Source organism: Felis catus, chromosome D2, assembly GCF_018350175.1.
Source record: "Felis catus isolate Fca126 chromosome D2, F.catus_Fca126_mat1.0, whole genome shotgun sequence".
NCBI lineage: Eukaryota > Metazoa > Chordata > Mammalia > Carnivora > Felidae > Felis > Felis catus.
In genome coordinates, this window is record NC_058378.1 from 81,882,459 (window position 1) to 81,899,360 (window position 16,902).

The 16,902-nt window shown below is 49.3% G+C and overlaps 1 protein-coding gene across 21 annotated transcripts in view; it reads right to left on the reverse strand.

Annotated features, from left to right (window-relative positions):
• CD2H10orf90 (chromosome D2 C10orf90 homolog) overlaps window positions 1-16,902 on the reverse strand; it is a 266,252-nt gene that overhangs the window by 67,573 nt on the left and 181,777 nt on the right. For 2 of the 21 annotated variants that reach the window (XM_045040820.1, XM_045040818.1), the window contains exons 2-4: window positions 15,529-15,595; window positions 10,643-10,724; window positions 7,608-7,699 (exon numbers count right to left, since the gene is read on the reverse strand). The exons of 12 other annotated variants lie outside the window; for them this stretch is intronic. The gene's annotated coding sequence lies outside the window, so the exon portion shown is untranslated. Of the gene's footprint in view, window positions 1-906; window positions 1,026-7,607; window positions 7,700-10,642; window positions 10,725-15,528; window positions 15,779-16,902 lie in introns of those variants that run through there. 7 more of the 21 variants (XM_045040817.1, XM_045040816.1, XM_045040822.1 and 4 more) reach the window with 6 other exon arrangements.

The window sequence follows — 16,902 nt, forward strand, 5'->3', positions numbered from 1 at the left end:
CCCCAAATAATACGGTAACGACTCAATTCCCACCTCGTGCGGAGCCTGGAGGCTTAATTGGTGCTCAGCAGGTAGGCGGCAATTTCCAAGCTCCGAGGGGCCTGAGAATCACCTGGCCTGTTACAACTGCACGTTCCCCAGGCTCTGGAGGTTCGGACGGTGAGGGTCTGTGGGCAGGGCCCAGGCATCTGCGGCTTAACCAACACCCCCGTGAGCCTGGGGTAATTGATCCGGGGAGCACGCTTTGAAAAACACGAACAGAGGGGCACCTGGGCGGTTCGGTGGGCTAAGCGTGTGACTCTCGGCTTAGGCTCAGGTCATGACCTCACGGTTCGTGAGTTTGAGCCCCGTGTCGGCCTCTGTGCTGACCTTGGGGAGCCTCCTTGGGATTCTCTCCCTCCCTCTCTCTCTGCCCCTCCCCCCCTCAGATTACACATTTAAAGAACAAAAAAGAAAAACACGAACAGACCGTGAGACTGCCAGGCTTTTCAAGGATGGGGAGCCCTTGTGTTTGATGACAGAAAATGTTTCTCTTTCCCTACGATGTGATAAGAAAGCACAAAACTTCCTTTTCTTCAGAGCAGGATTAACACTCATTTATGCAACTAATGTAATGCTTTCCTCCACCCGGACTTCTGACGAGGGGCCCAGGACGTGTGATCTTAGCACCCCGGGCTCATTGCATTCTTACTGTTCGACGCGGGAAGACGGTCCACTTCTCTTTCTTGGTTTTTTTCTTTCGTTTTTCCTGTTTCCCAGGGCAATCTCTAGCACCTTACCCATGATTCGATGTGAAAGATACATGGGAAGTTGGACATTCAAAAGACCACACCAGACAGGTGACGAACACACAGAGCCGCCTTAAAATTTACTTCGGTTCCTTAAAAATCAAAATATCACGGCTACCTTTGCCCAGATGGCTAATGGGAGCTCTGCCTGCGGCCTCGTCCTCAGCGCTTCTCAGCCCACGTTGCCCACAACAACCCGGGAGCTTGTAAAAACCCTCAAGCGCAGGCCGCATCCCCACACCATGACGTCAGAACCCCTGGGGGTGGGGCCCAGGCATCAGCGTTCTTGAAGTTTCCAGTGTGATTCCAGCGGGCAGGGGATGCTGAGAACTATTGCCAGATGCTTCTACGACCCCTCTGTCTCTGCTTCCAACGGTGCCCCCTCCATGGCTGTAGTTTGCATACAAGAAAATTGCAAGGCCCCTGGTGCTGCATTCGGTTTGACACGGTACGAAGCCCCTCCCACTTGACACTTAGTTCTGATAATAATTGAGCCTGTGCACCCCACCCAGTGTATAATCATCCCTACTAGGAATTCCTCTGACAACAGTCTCTGGAGGGAAAAAAACCAAATACTCAACTTGGAAAGCGTGCTGTATTGGTCTGATTTTATACTTTATTGCAATGTCTCCCAAAGTTTGGGCCAGTAACCACTTGCATAAAAAACACCTGGTATTGGTGGGGGGTGCGGATTTTAAAAATGCAGACTTCTGGGGGCACCTGGGTGGCTTAGTCGGTTAAGCATCTGACTTCGGCTCAGGTCATGATCTCATGGTTTGTGAGTTCAAGCCCCATTCGGGCTCTGTGCTGACCGCTCAGAGCCTGGAGCCTGCTTCGGATTCTGTCTCTGTCTCTCTGCCCCTCCCCTACTCGCTCTCTGTCTCTCTCTCTCTCTCTCTCTCTCTCAAATATAAAAAATAAAACATAAAACATTTTTTTATAAAAATGAAGACTTCTGGACCCTTCCCTCCCCCTCTCTAGACATAGGTGAATCAGGATCTCTGGGGTAAGACCCAGAAGCTATGTATTTTTTTGTTTGTTTTAAAGCTATTTACTTATTTTTTTAAAAATTTTTTAACACTTATTTATTTTTGAGAGAGAGACAGAGCATGAGCAGGGGAGAGGGGGAGAGAGAGAGGGAGGGAGACAGAATCCAAAGCAGGCTCCAGGCTCTGAGCTGTTTGTTAGCACAGAGCCCGATGTGGGGCTCGAACTCAGGAACTGCGAGACCATAAGCTGAGCCTAAGTTTGACGCTCCACCGACTGAGCCACCCAGGTGCTCCTATTTACTTATTTTTTTTAAGAGCAAGGGAGGGGCAGAGAGAGAGAGAGAGAGAGAGAGAGAGAGAGAGAGAATCCCAAGCAGGCTCCTCACTGTCAGTACAGAGCTGAACTCAGGGCTCAATCTCACAAACTGGGAGATCATGACCTGAGCTGAAATCCAGAGTCGGATGCTTAACCCACTGAGCCACCCAGGTGCCCCCAGAAGCTATGTTTTTAACCACAGATACGGTGAAAGGAATGCCAGGACTCAGACCTCCTGGGGCCCATCCTGAGCACACACTGGAGGGACACCCTGGGGCTACCCTGGGAGTGGCAGGTGCCACTGTAGGAGGTCCTAGAAGCCCAGGAGGATGGGATAGAACCAGCCGCCATCTCGTTACCTCGGGCCCGGCAGACACAACCGCGACTCTGGGTCCACCCAATCCAAACGGACGAAGGAAGAACAACAACGACTGGTGTGAATTTGAACTTAATTCTGAAGCTGGGGCATCGCTCGGTATGTCAGAGCGATGCCTGACATACTGCTGTTCCTGAGGGAGAAATGCTAACAGAAGTCCAGTCCAAACAAAAGTCTGTTTGCCTTCTCTACTTTACCGGGAAGTTTGGGACATCAAAAACAATGACAGATGTGAAAGTATACACCTGAAAATATGAACATGTTCTCTAACTCCAGGGTATGACTTTTTCTGTGATTTAGCAGAAATCAGAGGATACCTGAGGTACTGAAACCTCTGGAAGAATGAGGGGGGCATGGGGGTATTTATGAGGAAGGCGTTTGCGTTTATTGGAATTACATAAACGGAATGAACCCGTTACGTACCCAGTACACTGCGGTTCTGTCAATGGGAATGTAGAATGAATGAAACCTTTTTAGATGTAAAGTTTGTCATTATAACATAGGGTCGCGATCGAACCCTTTATTAACTCATCAGAAATATCTACTGATCATCTACTACCTGCCAGGCTGAGGACACCTCTTGGCCCCATGGCGTTGACAGACTGGCGATAACACCAAGCAGGTAATCCAATTGTCAGGACTGCGATTATTGGTTAAATCTTACTGTGTTTTTTCAGATGTTTACACTCAGCTTTGACAAAAGCCCCATTGGATAGACTGAGAAACGTTAAAAACGAAACACTATGCTCTTTGCCAATTAATATGCATCCTAGACTCATATGGGAAGTTCTGTCAAATCCTATTTTCTCATGAAGATCCATTAAATAATGAAAGTTGAGGTCCAACCCCTTAAAAATTCGGGCCGTTGGGGGTGCCTAGGTGGCTCATCCAGGTGGACGTCCGACTTCGGCTCAGGTCATGTCTCACAGTTTGTGAGTTCGAGCCCCGCCGTCGGGCTCTGCTCTGACGGTGCGGAGCCTGGAGCTTGCTTCAGATTCTGTCTCCCTCTCTCTTTGCCCCTCCCCTGCTCACACTCTGTCTCTCCCTCTCTCAAAAATAAAATAAAAACATAATGAATAAATAAATACCCGGACTGCTGTAACAAAGCACCACAGTCTGAGTGGCTCCAACAACAGAAATACTATTTCCTCCCAGTTCTGGAGGCTGGAAGTCGGAGGACAAGGGGTCAGCAGGGATGGTTCCTTCTGACTCTTCCCCCCGCGCCCCCACCCACCACATCTTTGCATTTTCTCCTTTCAGTGTCCTAAACAGCCTTACAAGGGCATCAATCATATTGGATAAGGCCCACCCTCATGACCTCATTGAACCTAAATTACCTCCTGAAAGATTCTGTCTCCAAACACAGTCAGACCCTGAGGCACTGAGAGTTAGGGCTTTGGCACATGCATTTGGAGCTGGGGGGAGACACAAGCCAGTTCATAACAGACTACAATACACCACTTTGTGTCCAGATCTTCTTCCGGGGCTGGGAAACCAAGAAAGACAGGACACACAGGTGCTAGTCGATGCTCCTAACTTGGCCCACTGCTTTTAAATCAGGGCAACTTCTCAGAAAAGCAATCCCTTCTTTCACATCAAATATCTTTCCCAGTGAAGCTATCCCAGGGTGCCACTCCACTGTCCTTTATATTGGGTTAACTGAACATGGCTTTGGGGAAAAAAAGGTATCTTTTATCTAAAATAAGATTAACTGATGTAAGATTTGATTTGAAAAGAAAATAATCTTGCATTTAAAGTAGAATGTTCAAGGTCAGAGCAAGGTCGAATGAATAGCTGCGTATCGCGTCTTGCTCTGGCAATAAATCACCCGTTTCCTGACCATCCTCACACAATACGGGCATCTGTACATTTTCTTTCTCATAAATGCTGCTTTAAGACATTGATTGCTTTTAAATGTTTCAAACATGATCTTGGAGGGCTGGTAACTGCTTTCCCAGTTTTATTCATCTTATTGACTGCTTTTAACTTTATGCCTTAAGGCACATTGCTAAGAAAGGCACCATCTCATAAACCAAAGGAAGAAAGAGATAAGTGGCGGATGGTCAGAGACATCGGATCCTGAGCTGCTGGAATGGGGATGCTTCCATTCTTGTAGCAATTTATTTCTCCAAAGGATAAGCATCTAATCCAACCTGTGGCCTTGAAATCTATATTTTCCTCCACTTGACAATTCTTCCCTTTTCCAGGGTTGCTCTGCAGCCTACCGCTATGCTCTCCAGATGGATTCTTTGGCCCCGTATCTGCACGGATACACTCCACAGTCACCTCCGTGCTAGCCGCAAGCATGCTTACTCCTATTTGGTGGATCCAGAATCATCACCACCAAGTCCTCTGTCAACCTAGTGGTGTTTCGTCAGGGACGTAAGAGTGTTTTCAAACATATGAGTTCTCTCTGGCATGTAGCAGTAGGGAAAGGCCGTTTTAAGATAAATGGAAGAAATGGAGTCTTCTCCATTTCCGTCCTGAAACTTCTGTCTTTCCACGCACTTGCAAGAAACCAAAGGACTTGGTACAGTGTAATATACAGCAGTGAAAAGCTGGAAGGAATCCAAATGTCTTGCTTAAAAGGGGATCGGGTAAGTAAATCATGGCAGGCACAACTGCATCGTATTCTGTAGAAATTAAAAATAAAGATTACAAAGAATTTAAATGCCATGGGAAATTGCCTGTGATAGAATGTTATGTAATAAAAGAGAGCTATAAAAGTTGATATACATTATAGTTGTATGTAACAAAAAATTGCATGGGAAAAAGAAGGGAGCGAAATATATATAAATATTTTCTTATGCATTTCTATATTTTCCTAAGTGTCTACATGGAGCTGCCATTACTTTTGTTATCGGGAAAATTTACACGTTGTTTTTTTAAAAGAAGAAAACTCTGTTCCACATTTCATTCCTTTTAAATAATCACTTGGTTGAAGAAGTGCCTGCATATCATTTCTACAGCTTCGACGAATTTTGAAAGGGAAAGTGATCAATCTTGTGCAGGCTCGGGAGGAGAGGCGGAGATTTATGGCAGTTACCAAGGAAGGGCATCCGTCGGGAGTATTCCATCATCGCGCACCGCCCTTATAACAAACACACGGGGACAAGCTTTAAAAGCTCAAAGTTGGGAGGGAAATTTGAAAGTCACGCTACTGATCTGATCAAAGTAGATGGTCCAGATCATTCCAAAGCAGAGGCTTAGAAGGTGTGATTTCTGAGAGTTATTGAATTCTGTCACAGATAACGACCGTGTGTGTGTGTGTGTGTGTGTGTGTGTGTGTGTGTGTGTGTGTTATAGGGATCCAAGCACATAGCGCCAACGATCTATATCACTAATAACCAAACTGATTAATTTTAGCATCAGATGCTGGAATTTGCCAGCTCAGTGTGAACATCAGGTGGGAAAGATCTTCAGCTGGTATCTTGCTTCAAAAGAGTAGCGATAGACTTGATCATTATCTTGCCCTTCTTAACTGGGTACCTCCTTTCAGGGATGGTTCTCAATGATCCACTGCTCCTCCTACTCATTTCCCTCCCTGCAACCTGAGGTTCCTGCTCTTGCTTTCTGGGAACAAATTAATTATAGCCAGGCATCTTTACATCCTCAGACAGCGAGCTCGGCGCTCCCACAGAGAAAGGGCTTTCAATATTGATGACTAGATCTCAGCAGCCAGAATAGCATCCTTTCTCCATTGTGTGGGAGTTCAGGCTTGGGGTCTCTGAAGGAAATGTCAAGTTTCGTTACAGGCAGAATTAAATCAAAGGATAATACCAAAGACAAGCATTTTCGGGGGAAAGATACTTTTCACAGATACCCTTGTTACTTTAATGTGTCATGAGACGTCGATTCTTATAATTCCACAACCTCTTAGAATTACAAAAGCTCATGGCAGAATATCCACTCATGAAAGAGAACAGATGCCTTATAAACTAACGCTTTGGATGACGATTCTTTCAGGCAGGAAAGTCCATATTCTAAGATGTGTTAATTGGAGGGGCGCCTGGGTGGCTCAGTCAGTTGAGCGTCCGACTTCGGCTCGGTCATGATCTCGTGGTCCGTGAGTTGGAGCCCCGCGTCGGGCTCTGTGCTGACATCTCGGAACCTGGAGCCTGCTTCAATTCTGTGTCTCTCTCTCTCTCTGCCCTTCCCCTGCTCGATTTCTGTCTCTCTCTAGCTCTCAAAAATAAACAAACATTAAAAAAAAGTGTTAACTCGAACGAGTCTTCCTTTATGGCCAGCCCTTTGGAGCAAGGGAAGAACAGAAGCCTGGAGCCAGACAGCATATGAGCTAGGAGATTCAGGGCAAGTCAACTACTGGAGCTATAGAACTTTAGTTTCCTCATCTGCAAAATGGGTATAATAGTAATACCTCCCTCCCAGGATTATGGGAAGGATGGAATGAGTCCATCAATTAGCCAGAACCTGGTCTGTGATACATTGGTCACATTAACCCTTGTGCACAGAGTGCTTTGTTCTCTAGAATCAGAAACATACCATTTTATAAACATGACCTCTGGTTTTCTCCCTATTTCAGATTCCTGACGCTTTTTGCAGTTATAATGATGTGTACTAGAGCTTGTTAGATTTCCAATTATCTCTTCTCCACCTTCAAAATGCTGCACGACATTATTCTCTCTCTCTCACTCTCTCTCTCTCCAGCAGATAAATTTTGGTTTAAAATTGAGATTCAATCACCGTACTCTCCTATGATACTGCAAATTTACCAATTGTTGGTGAAGATTATAAAAGACTGATTAAATAGACACGGCATACTTTAAAATTTTTTAATGTTTTTATTTATTTATTTTTGAGAGAGACAGAGTGCGAGTGGGGGGGGGGAGCAGAGAGAGAGAGAGAGAGAGAGAGAGAGAGAGAGACGGAATCCAAAGCAGGCTCCAGGCTCCGAGCTGGCAGCACAGAGCCCGACACGGGGCTCGAACTCACGAACCGTGAGATCATGACCCGAGCCTAAGTCGGACGCTTAACCGACGGAGCCACCCAGGTGCCCCTGCCTTAATTCAGTTTTGACTAAACTAAATAAAATGCAAACACATCATAAGTAGGCCCATGATCACGTTTTATAGTTGGCTGCATTTTACTGGCTGGTCTAGAAGTTAGAAACATGTTACCTCGGTGAAGTCAGATTTCTTCTCTATAACATCAGACTGAAGATTTTTAAGGGCAATTTGATCATTTGAACTGTACTGGCTGTCCCGTAATCCTAGGCAAAAGGAGATAATACGGCTACTTTTTAGTAAATGAAAGGATATGATGGAATCTAGAACTCTATGGTTTCATGGCACCCTGTCAGGTATTATTATACTAGCCAAGGGTGTATCCAGTATATTCTGACTCGTGATAAAACCTTGTACATTTCCTTCTTTTATTCCATCCCCCCCACTTAGGCTCTCTGGCTTTATTATAATTTAGTTTATAATTAGGCTGCAAGATTCCTTCTTCCATGCTGTTGTTTAGAGTCCTAGATTCAGTAATAATTGAACAAGTTCGGACCGCTCACATTCTCCCTCATCCTGAGTTTACACCCAGCAGGAGAGAAAAACACACGTAAGGGGTTCCCAGCACCACCAGAGTTAAGAAAAAGCTGAAACTGTAAGACGAACTTTTATCCAATCTCTTAACACCACAGTGCTCGAAGGAGCTCTGAGTGGCCCAGACGCTGACAGTGAAACTGCTTCGGACTGGCTGAGGATAATACCTGTGATACCACTATGGGGATAAGTAAGACACTGTGGATAGCCCTCCACAGAGACACCTGCCACACTGAGAGCAGAGCCTATCATCAGAGCCAAGGGCACACGGCAGGGGGCCAAGAATCGTGAACCTGGGTTCCAGCTGCCCCACCAGCAACGAGTTTGGTAGCTGTGGACAAGTCTGTGGAACCGCTCTGTGGGATTTTCCTGTCCACCAAAGCCGCCCTGCACTCCTCTGCAGCACCGAACAGGATCCACAACCCAGCACCGAACAGGATCACAACCCAGCACCGAACAGGATCCACAACCCAGCACCGAACAGGATCACAACCCAGCACCGAACAGGATCCACAACCCAGCACCGAACAGGATCACAACCCAGCACCGAACAGGATCCACAACCCAGCAGCATTATGATGCCCGCCTGGGTGCCTGTTGCTAAGTCAGGAATGTATACCAAACACAGGAAGGAGGGTGAAGAGAAGAAGAGCTTGCGTGGTCCAGTCTCTGCAGCCCAGGGAACAACGTCACCCTCACAATACAGATACTCTGGGGAGAGTGATTTTTTCCAAAGCCTACAAAGAACGGTTCCCCAACGGCTAGTGCTGGTGACGAGGTTCTCTAAGTTAGAGAAGAGGGAGAAGCGGCTGTCTTCGTCAAGTCACGAGAAGGGCTTATTAAAAATTTACAATGTAATTGAAATAACTCGCAGAATTTCAAGCATTTTACGGAGAAAATGGTACACTATAGCACTTTGAATCTTGGCAGGTTTGCAAGGGGATCATGGGAATTTCAAGGGCCACCACTGACCCATCCAAAGCCTGCTCGCGTCCCCTCTCATCCTTGAGTGACGACGGAGCCCCCATCAGCTCCAACGCAGATGCGTGGCTACACCTCCATCTCCTTCTGTTACTGAGGGACACAGACAGTCATCCAAGGTGACGTGCACAGACCACTTTCCATGAGGCACAAATGTGAGACCTGAAAGATCTCACGGATTTCTCTGCAGGGTCGATGCATCATGATGAGCTGACAATAAAGCTGATGAAGAAGGAAATCTCCTGGTTCTACTCATGTGGCCTCGTGTTAAGAAGTCTGAAGTCAGCACAGGCTTTGGGGCCAGCTAGACCCAGAGCTGCAGCCCAGCTCAGCCCCCAGCTCACCTGCAGCAGGTGAGTTACTTGGCCTCTCTGAGTTTCTCCAGCCATAAAATGCAGAGACGAACATCTCTCGCCCAGCCTTGCCATCAAGGCCCTGAGGGCAGTGTATGTAAAGGACTTGGGCCGGGATGGGATCTGGGGTTGATGTCTGATAACCCGCACTGGTTATGACTCTTAATGAGTCTGACCAAGACAGCGCCACCTCCCATCCCAGCCTAGATGGTCGCTAGAGTCAGACCACAAGGTCCCAGGGTCTCTAGCTACATGCGTGGCTTTGGGAAAGAAACTCCGCATCCCTTGGCTCCTTGTTGTGAAAAGGGACATAATAATGGAGCCTACTTTAGAGAGGTCCCGAAAGAGATTGAGTGGCCTACCTGACCTGCCCTCAGCACAATGCCCAGAACATAATGACATGCGATAAACATGAGCTACCGGGGAGGGGCATCACCCCCAGCAGGGAGGAGGGCCAGAACTGGGCCCAGACAAGCAGGGGCTGAGTCTCAGCACTCCGCGGCTGCTGCAATATTGCCCACCAACTTCGGGGCTCAAACAGCACAGATGTGTTATCTTCCAGCTCTGGAGGTCGGACGTCCAGTGAAAATCTCACGGAGCTACAGACAAGGGACTGGCTGGCCGCACTCCTTTGGGAGGCTCCAGGGAGAATGTGGTTCCTTGCCTTTTCCAGCTTCTAGATGCTGCCGGCTTTCCTTGGCGTGTGGCCGCACGTCACTCAAGCTCTGTGTCCATCATCACTTCTCTCTCTGACCCTCCCGCCTCCCTCTTATGGGGACCCTTGTGCTTAGATTGGACCCACAGATAATCCAGGATCATGGTCCCGTCTCAAGGTTCTTAACCACATCTGCAAAGTCCCTTTTGCCATGAAAGGTAGGATGTCCACCAATTCTGGGGACTAGGATGCAGACATCCTAGTTGGGGAGACCGAGGTAGATGCATTGGATGAAATGTAGGGCCTTTAAAACAACAAATATAAGGTCTATGTAGCAACATGGGTAAGTATTCACAATGCACTGTTTATCGAAAGGGCTCAAAAACTCACGAACCACACGACGATCAAACGTGAAGACATACGTACGAGAGTTCATAAAACTGGTAAAGTTGGAACTTACAGCCACGAGCCTATTCTGGAGTGAAAATGAGGTAAGACTAAAGCCACAAAAGAGGATGTCTGATACGATGACCTCAAAGGACACCAGGAGGTGAGTTACGAGAGTGGTTAAAAGCATAGAATTTGGGAAAGAAAGACCCTGAATCAAATCCGTGTCTGCCACTCACCACTTGGTCAATTGAAGTAATTTGGGGGTAAGTTGGTTAAATTGTCAGTCTTGTTTTCCCAAGTGTCAGAGGAAACGAGACCCTGTAAGAAATAATGGGACGATGAATAGCAAGGCTGTTAGCAGAGTGCCTGGCGTGCAGTGAGGACACATCCCCTGTGCCTTCCCGCTTGACCACGGATGGAGGCCCCCGCCATCGGGTGACCCCGCGCTGGCATCTCCAAGAAAGACAAAGCTGGGGGACACGTGGGGCAGGTTAGCAAGAACTACGGTAAATAGGAGTTTTGGCTTTTCCAGTAGCTGGCATCCATGAGTTTCACGGGAAAGGGGTTCACGTCTCCCACACAGAAGACGCATTAACCAGACCAGATTGCACGTGGCCTTGGTCTTGCTCCTGGTGCGAGGACAGGAAGGGGCCAGGCCAGTCTGCTCCTCTCCACAGTGGGAGCTGGCCTGGCCCAGACCTCCCCCAGGGGCCGGTTGAGTCCACTCCGCATCAAGATATCATCCTGGTTAAGAGGAAACTGGCAGACGGCAGGCAGGCCGTGTGCACCTGCGGGGCATATACACCAGCCCAGGTGCCATCCCAGAAATCTTGCAGCCCGGAGCCAAATTCCGGCTGTGCCGCTTTGGGTAGTGTACGTGACCTCCCTGACTCCGGATTCCCCCCTGTGACATTAGACCCGGAGCTGTCTCTGTTCGCGCCCTGCTGTGGGGAGCCGTCCCATCCCCCGGCTGTCGGGAGGGTAGCTGTCAGGGACTCACAGCTTCACTCTTCTCTGACAACAGTCCTCTGGATGCTGCACCTTTCTGTATGTTGGCCCACAGCCAGGGGTGGGACACAAAAGAGGTACAAAAGCCAGGAAAGGTCTATCGTGCCTGCTCCAGAGGGTAAGCCAAGGGCCAGACTGTACCCCGTCAGGCCTCCCTAACTCTCTCACAGTCCTTTCCTGGGGCACACCCTCGCCCACATGTCTCCCAATCCCTACCTCAGGCTCTGCTTCTTGGAAACCCAATGGGGTCCTACCGCACAGGGCTATTTAAGACTGAGAGCTTTCAGAGTGGCGCTCCCGGACCACAACCTTCCGCGTCATGGGCGAACTTGCTGGAAGTGCCCATTCTTGTGTCCCACCCGCCCACCCGCAGATCTACTAAATCAGAGAGTTGGGTGGGACTTAGCCGAGACATTTTAGCAAGCCCTCCAAAACATTCAATGCAGCTCGGCTCCAGGAACACTGCCGGTCTTAAGCCAACAAGCTCTTCTACAAATGGTAAGTTTAGGGCCCTGGGAGGAAACCACATGCTTTTGATCGCAAAACCACACGATGGCTTTTGGAAAACCGTATCTAGGGGGATCTAAATGGGACCCTTAACCACTTACTTCCACTAAAATGAAGCCATCAACACCACCAGAATCCTGACTTTTATTTTGATATTAATTTAAAAATCAGCCTGATTAGGGGGTGCCTGAGTGGCTCAGTCAGTTGAGTGTCCCACTTCGGCTCAGGTCATGATCTCACAGTTCATGGGTTCAAGCCCCGAGTCGGGCTCTGTGCTGACAGCCTAGAGCCTGGAGTCTGCTTCGGATTCTGTGTCTCCCTGTGTCTCTGCCCCTCCTCCATTCTCTCTCTCCCTCCCTCCCTCTCTCTCAAAATTAAATAAATAAACATTAAAAAAATTATTTAAAAAATCAGCCTGATTTTAGCCAACAATCCATTGTGGGTTTACAGATCAGTTGTGTGGTGCCCCACGCTCTGGTCCTCTGGGCCCCAGGGAGGGTGTCAACGCACTGGCCTGTCTGAAGAACTTTCCTCTCCCGAGATGGTTGACAGGTCTGTATATGCTTCTGTCTCCATCAGCCTTAGCCACTCATCCAAGGCCATTCACCCTCAACTTTGAGCCCCTTTCCAGAGCCCACAAGCATCATGAGTGACATTAAGTGAACACATCAAGAGACCCTGAGCCAGACGCTTCTGGAATTTAGATTTCCTCTCCGGAGGAAGGCGTGCTTCAGGCATGGAGTCCAGAGCAGGAAGTTATGTAGCACTCGGGGTGTTGGGGGCCCTGGACTGAGGCAAAGACAATGGGAAGCTCTCCCGCCCATGGCTCTGCTATCCCGGCCTCCGCGAGCCACGGACAGAGCCCGGCCAGCCAAAGGGACCCCGGCAGGGTTTGGGATGAAACGGCCCTATAGGATGGGTGAGTTTAGACAAATATAGAAGTGGGGCGGACAGAAGGTGGCACAGCCCGAACAGAGGTGTAAGAGAAGGTGGAAATGGCTTAGAGTAGAAAAAGCAGAAAAATCCAGCATATTTGGAGACCGGCAGGTAAGCACAATGGGTGAAGCACAGGGCAGGAGCAAGGAATCACCCACGATTCCCATACAGCACCCAACAATGCTCGAGGCGTCGCTACAAAAACAGCGGACGAGCACCGCCTGATGAATCACTCCAGCAAAGTCATGTGGAAATGATGTGCCCAGCCTTCAGTTAGTTTGGCGAGCACGCGTGTTTGCATTCCTCCATCATCCACATCAGGGACAAGAAGGCGCATCCAGATTCCCACGTCTGGGTCCATAAACGCCTCTCCTCACCTACAGCCTTAACAGGAGCTTCTGCCACGTTGAACCACACCTTACGAAAGCATTTCAAAATGGATGTTGCTCAGAACCACTTCTCCAATTTAAGTTAAACTAATCATCTCTGTGGGGTCTGACCCTGTTAGCTACCCAGTGTCTCTGGGAGATCTTTCCATCTTTGACTTCTGGAACAACGGGTCTTCTGTCTTCCTCCCTTCCGGCCACTGTGTCTTACTTTCCTTTGTGGGTTCTCTCTTTGACCATCCTGTTCTCCCTCTGGGCCCTCGTGCCGAATCTCAGACACACCGTGGCCTCTGCTCACTTTATAAACCAATGCCAAGGAAAGACCCAGATCTCCTCTGCGAGCACCAACCTCTAGAACCACCTAGCCTCCAAATCACCTAGTATGAAAGGGAACCAACCAACTCTCCCCAAGCTGCCTCCTCTCTCCCTCCTCCTCTTCTCCCTCCTCTTCCTGCTCTCTTCCTCCTCCTCCTCTCCCTCCTCCTCTTCTCCCTCCTCTTCCTGCTCTCTTCCTCCTCCTCCTCTCCCTCCTCCTCTTCTCCCTCCTCTTCCTCCTCCTCTTCTCCCTCCTCTTCCTCCTCTCTTCCTCCTCCTCTCCCTCCTCCTCTTCTCCCTCCTCTTCCTCCTCTCTTCCTCCTCCTCTTCTCCCTCCTCTTCCTCCTCTCTTCCTCCTCCTCCTCTCCCTCCTCCTCTTCTCCCTCCTCTTCCTCCTCTCTTCCTCCTCCTCCTCTCCCTCCTCCTCTTCTCCCTCCTCTTCCTCCTCTCTTCCTCCTCCTCCTCTCCCTCCTCCTCCTCTCCCTCCTCCTCTTCTCCCTCCTCTTCCTCCTCTCTTCCTCCTCCTCCTCTCCCTCCTCCTCCTCTCCCTCCTCTTCCTCCTCTCTTCCTCCTCCTCTCCCTCCTCCTCTTCTCCCTCCTCTTCCTCCTCTCTTCCTCCTCCTCCTCTCCTCCTCCTCCTCCTCCTCCTCCTCCTGCTCCTCTCCTCCTTCTCCTGCCAAACCATACCCATTATTTGGGCAAGTGGCCACCATCCACCTGTCGCCCACAATAGAAACTGAGGCGTCCCTTCCTACCCCCCTCTTCCCCTCCAATGTCCAGTGGAAAGCCAAGGCCTGTTTTCCCTTACGAGATAGGCTCTGTTCCGTCCCATCTGGTTAATCCTACCAGTACTGCCTGCTCCTGGCGAGGTCACAGTCAAGCCGGCGACCCCACACCAGCCTTGTCTCCTGTCTGGCTCCCCGCCCCCAATCTCCTTGACATCACCAGTTTGTGACCTTGTGGCTCCCCTGAAAAATCTAACGAAAGGATCCCCAATCTGCCCTCCCCTCCTCGAACAGGGCGTGAGAAACATACACATAAAAACCTGAGCTCCTGTGTTGGGGCCCTGGGGCTCTAGGAGACTAGGCTAAATGCCCTTAAAAGAAGCCTGCTGCTACTTCCCCGAGGTGGCAGCTCCCGCGTCTCTACGATCCCGGGTGCCACCTTTCCGATCTTCCCGTGCGGCTACCTCCTCGTGCTCTGAAACAGCTCACGACTGTCTCCTCTGGGGAGGGCTCCGTGGCTGACCCTACCCTGCACGCCCCCCGATCCAGCGTGGCACCCACGTACATTTCCTGGGGCTGCCGTGACAAGTTATCACAAATGAGGTGGCGACAGGAATTTATTCTGGAGGCCAGCAATCTGAAATCAAGGTGCTGGCCGGCCATGCCGTGACTGAAGGACCCAGGGGAGCATCCTCCCTCGCCACTTGCTGAGTGCTCGTGGTTGCCGGCCGGCCTCATGTTCCTTAGCATGTAGCAGTGTGACGCTCATGTCTGTGTCCATCGTCACATGGCCATCCTTCCTCTGTCTCTGTGTCTGCAAATCCCTCTCTTTACAAGGGCACCAGCCACTGGCTTTAAGCACCCCCCCCCTCCAGTCCAGTCTGACCTCATCTCGACTGTATCTGCAAGGACTCTATTTCCAAATACGGTCACATTCGCAGGTATTGGGGGTTAGGACTCCAACGAATGTTTTTGAGGAACACAATTCAGCCCGCATCTATGCCCCTGACAGGCTGTCACTACCTTCTGTCCTCACTACACTCTTCTGTAATGATCTGCTCACGCGTCTGCCTCCCCAAGCGGACTGAGGTCTTCAGAAGACATTCTCCTATTCATCTCCCTCCTCCTGTGCCTCGTCCAGCACCTGGCCAGCTGGGGACACCCACTGCATGGTGGCTGAATGAACAAATTATTTTATATTTGGACAAGAGTTACACCTGTGGGGCAAAAAAAATCACAACGTACCTTCCTCAGGCCCTTTTATCGTATATTCCACTGGCGTTTCAAAGACATTTTACTCCGTTTCAAAGGTCTGTTAATGACAAGGAGGTGTTTGGCTAAGAAAAAAGAAAAGAAAGAAAGAAAAACCCAGCACAGTTTCCATCGGGAACTACTCTTGGAATGAGGCAGGTTCCCGCCTTCCGCCTTAGGCTGAAGAACCTCTAAAGGTTGTACTTGTGATGGAGTCACTGGAATGTGTACACGGCAACCAGGGGCGGGGCAGGGATTCCACCTTGGCTTCAACAAGTAAGGAAAGTTCTCACGACCACTATGTAGAAGTTTTCCAAGGAGCACTGTGAGGTGTGAGACAAGGAGCTGTTTCATCTACCGCCGACGGTCAGATACCCACTTCTCCACCTCCTCCCCAGCTTCTCAGTACTTTATTTTTCGCCTGTTTTTGACGATGCTGGTCCTCTCGCCAAGCACCATTTTTACCGTTTAAAAGCGCCCTGACTAGGAACGTGCATTCAGAAAACATCACAATGTTCATGTGAATAACCCGCTTTTAATACGTAACCAAATTCTGCAAGCCAGTGTATCTAAAATATTGGGCAAGGTAACAGTCGGTTTACCATGCAAGCTATTATAAGAACAATCGGTTTTCATACAATTTAATAAAACACCTTCGACACTAAATTATAATGAACGTTGGTTTATCATTTATGCCCAACCACATCTGAGGTAGCTTATAATTAGCAACAAGGATTTTTGCCAAAAGATAGAACATGCAGGGGCACCAGGATGGCTCAGTCGGTTAAGGCATCTGACTCTTGATTTCAGCTCAGGCCGGGATCTCACGGTTCGTGGGATCGAGCCCCACGTGGGGCTCTGCGTGCAACGACGGTGCAGAGCCCACTTGAGATTCTCCCTCCCCCACCTCTCTCTGCTCCTACCCCACTCTCTCTTTTGCTCTCTCAAAGTAGTTAAACTCCAGAAAGGGAGAACTGTGATAAACGAAGCAAGTGGGGACCTGGAGAAATCGCTGAACCATATCGCCTGGACTGAAGGTGACGCTCGTGCAGATGAATCGCAACCTAAGGGCGAGTGTGCAACAGCCAGGTCCACGGGGGGACACGATCCACCAACTGCAGAACTCCTTACTTTTCAAATGAAATACACCGTTTCGTAAGGAAAGTGGTTTCATCCCTGGGGACAAGGCATTGACAGCATGGGTCTCTATGTAAATGGACAGCACCTTGGTAAGCCTTTTCACAAACACCAAACCAATGTAGATTTCACTGGCTGATCCCAAGGGGCGTGGAGTCTGGTCAATGTCACTGGTACATCTTCACGCCCAAAATTTATTTTCCCCTCTTTACCAGACAACCCATGCCGGTC